Source organism: Parasteatoda tepidariorum, chromosome 7, assembly GCF_043381705.1.
Source record: "Parasteatoda tepidariorum isolate YZ-2023 chromosome 7, CAS_Ptep_4.0, whole genome shotgun sequence".
NCBI lineage: Eukaryota > Metazoa > Arthropoda > Arachnida > Araneae > Theridiidae > Parasteatoda > Parasteatoda tepidariorum.
This window is the reverse complement of record NC_092210.1, coordinates 87,217,876-87,225,724: the sequence shown is the minus strand read 5'-3', so window position 1 is coordinate 87,225,724 and position 7,849 is coordinate 87,217,876. Positions and strand designations below refer to the sequence as shown.

Sequence of the window (7,849 nt, the reverse complement as noted above, 5' to 3'; positions counted from 1 at the left end):
GTTGAACTCCCGCTGATCACGAAATAGTGAACTTTAGAGTTGGGATTAGGTTTTGAATCCTTTTGTTTACTTTTCGAGAGTGCAGCAGAGAGTGTTTATTCTAATAGAAGACGATACGAATCCTTACAGAGTTCATCTGGTCTACGATTCTCTTAAAATTAAGCAAGAAACATTCACTGGATGAATTGTTCAGTCAGATCTCCAGACCTCAAACCTATGGAGCACATGCCTAGGACTTTCCGAAGGAGGAAATTAAACTCACATTTCCTCTCCGACAACCATTTAGGGCCTGAAAATTTCAAAGCTTATAACAATAATTATAATTATATTTACAATTGTGACCAATTTTTATAGAAAGTTCTATACTGCTTATTTACATTTTTGGAGTTGCAATGTTAAACAATTTCTATCTCTAAGAGTGAGTCATATCGTATCTTCACATATTTTTTTCCCTTGTTCGATTCTGCAATAAATAATTCATACCTTCCGATTCGAGACAGTGTTTTACACAATTATGCTTGCAGATTACAACTATTGAATACATATTTTATTGCATTACATTAACCTAAGCTCATATCCAATTTTATTAACATCAGTTCAATAATTCGTAAGATAATCGACCAAATATTGAAATAATCTTAATCTATTGTATTTCAGCGACCGAAAATTTAGTTGCACACAATTATAAAACTAGTTGATCTTAAGAAAATTCTATGTAAAACAAAATTTTTATAATAATTTATTATTTAATTTATAATGGTTGAATTTTTTTTTTAAAAAATAGTATGGTACATAAATGTTTATATTATTTTAAACTACGTATCTATAAACAACATAAAGTCTTTAAGTTGAGAATTATAAAGAAAACAATTTTAATATTTATCCACAATGGGAACTAACCCATAAGCATTAAAAAAAAAAGAAAAGAAAAAAGAAACGTCATTGTGGCAGATAATTTAAAAGAAGGCACTCAGCTATATTGATGATGAAATGAGCATTTCAAATATAGTTGAAATAATTTTTTATGGAACAAAGTGTTTTGCATGCTTTGCAAATTAGCTATGGTGCATCTTTAAAAGCATGTAAGGAAATTCATTGTCGATTTGAAATAATCGTAAAACCTATAGGAGGGCAATTTCAAAATATATTGTACTAAATATAAAAGAAAAATTATAGGCCTATTTCATGTACCCTATTTTCTCATAAAAAATATATTTGATCAAAGAATTTCCAGTGCTCTTAAGAAAAATTGATCGAATGTTTTTTGAAAAATGAGAGTCACTGTAAAAAACTGAAAAAAAAACTGATTGAAAAATAACTGAGCTCCGAATTTAGAAAAAAAAATAATTTCTAATAGTGCTTTACGAAGATAACTTTTAAAATAACTGTATAGAAAATAGAAAGGATGAAAAATAATTTTTTTTCTCGCTTATTAAAGAAGGACCACCATCTTCTATCCCAAAATATGTAGAAGTTAATGGATCCAAAGTTATTAATAAACTCAGCTAGAAGTGACTGTGAAGGTTTTATTTTTTTTTTTTGTTTTAAAATTAAGTCCATTAGCGAGCAAAAAGATAATAGGATTTTAATACCGAAAGAGAGGGATCATTAAATCTGTATCTCATAAAAATTGCTAACGCTTGAACTTTTTTCATTCCTTTTTTCAAAATTTTTGTTTTAACTCCGGATATTCATGGGATTTTTTTTTAAAGACACTACGTTCAAACCCATCAAAAATCACTTACTAAATGTGAGTTATGAATGATACAAGGTTGATTGGAGCTTACAAAAGCACAATTGCTTTCTGAATTAAAGATTTTTATCGAACGTAGTCTTAATAAATGAATGACATTCAAGACGAAGGAAGATAAAATCATTATTAAAATTCAAATAGTGAAGAATAACGTAATAAAACAGAGTTTAATGGTTTCGCTTATCGATCTAAAAAAATTTGTGTGAAATCCCGTTAATTCTTATAGCCTGAGAAAAGGCGATATAAAAATTGGCCATTATAACTTTACTGTACAAACAAGTTGTTCGGTAACCACCACTCTTAATATATAGTTACTCGCGCTATTATCAAACATTTAAAGCAATTTTATTCATCAGATACAAAGATACTGAAGAGTCGAGGAAGGAGCGTCTGATTGTGTCAGAGATAAAAAATTAGGACAATTTAGAAAATTGATTTATTTTTCATAAATTTTATAATTAATCAATAAAATTTCAAATACCAAATTTAAAACTGTAATTGAATAAATTATTCAAGAATAAAAGTTTCGTATTAAACATGCAATAATGTTTTCACTTACATTAGTAATTTTTTGTAGACATGTTGCTTGTATACTGCCACCAACTATGGACTTTCCAAACCTCAAAGCCCAGTTGTTCACTCTAAAAAATAAATAAAAGCATTCATTATTTTTTTTTAAAATACACACTTATTTATACATTTATTTATAATTTTTTTAGCTTTATTATTATTGTTAGAAACACAAACTTTTCTCCATATTAACATCTATGAAGAACGGTTTATGCCCGTTTTTCACAACAATGACGATTGGATCACCATCTGTGGAATTTTGAAGATTATTTTAAGTTTTGACAAGTCAACAAAATGGAAACGCGGTCCTCCCCGAGAATTATTACACAGCGAAAATAGGCCAAGCTGTAGAAAAACAGTTCCAGACTACGCTGAAAATTCGTTTTTACTTAGAATCAGCTTTCATCGTCGTAAACAATTCAGCTTCAAGTATGTTTCTTTTCAATCATTTTGTTGTTAAAATCTTTCATAGATATTCTTTTTCACACCAATATCACAAAGATTCTACTCCATATTAAAAATTGAAAGTTAAAATTAGATTAATTAAGCATTTTATATTTCTGACAACCATTCATGAATATTTGGAAAAGTGATTAAAGCTAGATAGTAATTTTCAATGGTAATAAAAAATGCGAAATGCGGTCAATATGCGAATTTATTAGTAAGTATAGTAAGCTTAGAGCTATATTCTTAGTAAATACAGGGTGTTCCGTTATGACTGCCCTTAATATACATTTTCAGTAGTTTTATAAAAAATATATTTAAAAAAAATGTATATTAGATGGGAGGCATAAATTAATACTGTAAGGGAAAAAATAAGAATGCTTTCAAACTCAGACCAATTATTATTGAACCAGGAAAGAGAACACGGGCGGGTTCAAAACAATCAAAAGCTTCATTATTTGTTTAGTGAGACTTGAAGGCATTCACTTTTCTCGAAAAACCGTCTTTAAACTTCATCATCAAATAAACTGATTTGAGATGATTTTAATCCCTGCTTTGCTTTTGTTGACGACATACGAAAGAATGGTCAGAGATTAAAAATCTTTTTCTCTTAAATATTATTTTGTGATCTTTTTGTAAAATGCATTATTTTTTTTATACTTGATTTTTAAAAGGATTTAAAAAATACACATTACGGGTGCTTATTGCGGAATACCATGTATTAACAATGTTAAAGGTGTAAGATTAAACTGCTGAATATAAATATTCGAGTTGATTCACCTTTTTGTTTTATCCAGTATTGGTGTTATAAGTTTGTGTTCGTTAATTGATGCCCTGTTTTTAATCACCACAAAAAGCTGTTCTTGCAAAATTTATTATACGTAATAAATTTCGTTTAGTGAAGGGACGTTTATGATTCATTCATGCTCATTATCCATAATGGCTTTCGTGTAGGTATGTTTAAATTTCTATAAATCATGTTTAAGTTAAATGACACTATGTAATTTAATTTAGCAAATCAAAACGATGTTTTAAAATAAGTCTGATGATAAAAAAAAAATAAATAAATAAGAGATGAGAAGTCACTAAGGTACATTTGAGGTTTAAGGGAATAGCCTGCGTTACTTCTCACGATAAACATTTTTTGAAAGTCTTGTAATAGGTAAATAATTTGCAAAACATTGACTTAACTTAATAAGAGTTACGGTACAAATTCAGTAAATTTTATTGAAAAAAAAAGTCAAATTCTTAAAAAAAGTTTAATTTTATAGGTTTTGTTAAAATTATATTCGTATTTTCATTTAGTATTTCGCGCTTAAGAGGGTACCAATTTAAGGGAGAAATTTTTCATCGCAAATTCGCTTTCATCTCCATTACAAGTTTAAAATTTAAAAGAAAAAGAAAGTGAGTTCAGCCAAACTTAGAGTAAGCCATGAAATGTCAATTGTTCAAAAAAAAATTAAAAATATCAAAATGCAAACAAATTATTGGAACTTCTCCATTGCGTAATTCTAAGTCATCTTCTCACAATTTATTTTCATTTTGATAATTTAAAAACTTGTAGGTATGAAATGCCTATTAATGGCAAGACATTTATAAGTAACTGTTATATTAACTGTTCTAAATTATATCAGCAGCAGGACTAACCACAAAATATTGCGATAAATTTGGATTCACCATATAATTCGGAATCGCAACGGATAATTATGAACGCCAACATTTATGTTTAAAAAATAAAAGGGATTAGAAAATTAAATTCTAATTTAAGTGTTAAACAATATTCATAGGCTAGGAAATATGAAATGCCTATTAATGACAAGACATTTATAAGTTACTGTTATATTGACTATTCTAAATTATGTCTGTAGAAGGACTAACCTTTGGATTCGCAACGGATAATTATGAACGCCAACATATTATGGATAAATAAAATTATAAGGATTAGAAGATTAAATTCTAATTTAAGAGTTAAACAATATTAATAGGTTAGGAAGTATAAAATGCCTATTAATGACAAGACATTTATAAGTTACTGTTATATAAACTATTCTAAATTATTTCAGTAGCAGGACTAACTGCAAAATACAGCGATAAATTCGGATTCACAATATCCTTTTAGAACAATCAAAAGTATCATTTTTATTATTTTTTTTGGCAGTCAAACAGTCTCAATAAAGATATAAAGTAATCAAGGCAGAACTATAAAGAAAACTTTAAGTTCTTTGCCACTTTAGCTAATGAAAAGTTGCAGTAATAACAGCCTGCCGTTCTGATTTTCTAGCAGAAAACCTCACGAGACAAAATGGCGGGAAAAAATGTCAAACGCAGCTGACTTCTAAAATGATTAGTAGCCATTCGCCCCTCTATAACGTAGCCTGATGAGCTTTTCTTGAAAATCACTCAACCCAAAAACTGTTTCGGAACCCGCATTTTCACATTACTCTTTTTGAGGGAAAAAAAAAGAGATTTTTTTTTTGTTGCTGTGTCTGCTTTTGCTTGATGATATTTCATTCGGTTTCTTTGATTCTAAGAAAAAAACGAATGCTACGAATCTGAAGATACACGAAAAATATCGAGTTCACGTTAAATATTGTTTTCTTATATATTGTTTTCTTTATGTATTTTTTTCTTTTCTTCTTTTAAAGTTCTGAAATCGGAGTTTTATCAATGCACATACATTTATGTATTTCCAAAAAAAAAAAAACAACAACAATATTATTGATATTTTGCAAAAATGATTTTAAAACATTCTCGTAACTAAATGGCCTGATTACAAAATATTAAATTGAAGCACAAATAGCGGGAAGTGGGATATTTATGTTAAATAGTTTGCATCTAACATATGCCCTCGAACTTTTCAACCTCTGAAATTTAAATTTTTGTGGCTATGTTTAAATGTTATTTTAACCCATTGGCGACTCTGTACTTAAAAAGCCGTATTTTAACCTGCAGTTTTCTCCACATAGCAAAACCGGTTTTTCCATACAGTTACATAGGAGAATAGGGGAGAAGCATTCTTCCAATTTTGCCCATTTGCTAAGCCGTCAGTGGGTTAAAAGGTATTCATTTTCATTAAAGGCAAAATGTCCGAAGGCTAAATTTCTGGGGTTCGAAGCGAATTGTCTCGAAACAGATACGTAAGTATACCGTTTTTTAAGTTACGAATGAAGAAACACTTTGAGGAAAATCGGAATGTCCAATACGAAAGTCTGTGTATATGCCGTGAATTGAATTCGATGGGATTTTTTTGAAAAAATTTGTTTTGTTGCCTGAAAAAAGAAGTAATTAATCAAAATAAACTTTTATGATTCAATAGCGAATACCTAAATTGTACTACCTAAATACCAACTAGATTACTCGTTATAAGATTTATGTGGACCTACAAAAATTGCTGGTATTAAGTTTTCTGAGATGTTTGTGCCAGAAATTTTCATTCTCCCATGGTGTTATCATTAACATAATTAAAACGCTCACTCGTGGTACAAACTAAAAGATGTGGCAGAAAATCAGGTATTTTAAAAATGCTATTAAGAGTGAACGATCAGCTTTAATAACACAAAATTACGCAGCAGACATTAAAAAAAATATTTTCAAACTTAAAAACTAAAGGAAAAGTCTTTATTTTTCACAAATAAAGATGCTCAGGATCCTTTCGTAACACATATGACAAGTCTTCTGCTTACATAAACTATTATCTATTGCAGCATCTACACGGAAACCGAGGCCGTTTTTGTAAAATGCCTTTACTTCATAAGCATATTGCGCTTCTTTCCACTGCTACATTATAACTGCTTTAAAGTTTTCTAAAATACATAGTGGTCCGAACTTAAAAAATTCTGGTCAAAACTACGAATCATTAATGTTAAATCATTAAAAAGAATGAAGAAAAATATATAATGATTAATAGTTTTCGGTTGTTGTTGTTTCTAATGTCACTTGCCACACGGGCAAGCCTTCTTGGTGAAACCGAGCAAACTTAAGGCAGAGTGTGCGTTTCTTGTTTTTTTCAGTGGCGCCAGTCTACGGCCCAGAATTCGTCTTTAGCCACACACACACGTCACAGCCCGTTTTATAGGGCGCACCCTTTCAATTATCCGCAGATCGTAATTTTGACCTGAATCAGAGAACGATCGATCTCCAATCCAGTACCCCCAGGATTTGTTATGGGAACATGGAGGACTTGCGATTCGACAGATTTGACGTTCATCAGTCACCATTTACTACACGGGGAGTCTTCGGCCGGCGGGTTCGAACCCACAAACTCTCGGACATGGGCCCAGCGCCCTACTGACCAGGCCCTCTAATAATTTTCTTCTACTGGAATGTGACTTTTTGTTATACATTTCTTACAGGCATATTTTTCTCCTGAATATAGGCATTTCTTCTGAAATAATTGTACTTTCATTATTGTCATTGATTCGCCGTATGTTTAGAACCTTTAAAATCATTTTTCTAAGTTGACTTTGTAAATAATTAGTAAACTACAGTAGATTAAACAAAATAAAATCGAATCAGGAACAAAATCTGTGCATATACAATTAAAAGATATTTTTTAAAAATAAATAATATTTTGTTTCAGCATAACTGTCTGTTAAATAACAATTGTGATCGCAGGAATTCCAGTTTCATTCCAGTTTATGAATCATCACATTGAGTTTACATCAAGTATTTTATTTATTATTTCTACAGAACTATTCAAGAATACTAGTTATTTTACTTTCATTTTTTATTACATGAGCAAGAATGTTTATTAATTATTTAAAAAAAAAGCTTGCCATGGGAAAAAAGATTTGTTGAAAGAGTTTTTGTTACTTAGGTAAAAAAAAACACATTCACAATATCAATTAATTTCATTACCAATCCAATAATTGCAAAATAGAAAAAGAAATTTAGTAAATGTTCACGATATATAAATACTTCCAGCCTTAAAATGCTTTGAACATTTCAAAATTCCAATCCAATAATGAACAATCCAATAATTTTACCGCTTAGCTATAATGTGAGTTGTTATGTGAAAAAGTAATGTATTAAAGCATATAATGAAGCAAAGTAAAAGTTCTGCCGAAAAGGAATATGGTATTT

At 29.6% G+C, this 7,849-nt stretch overlaps 1 protein-coding gene across 1 annotated transcript in view; it reads right to left on the bottom strand.

Moving 5' to 3' along the window:
- Window positions 1–7,849, bottom strand: part of LOC122271814 (voltage-dependent calcium channel subunit alpha-2/delta-3) — a 443,634-nt gene that overhangs the window by 96,843 nt on the left and 338,942 nt on the right.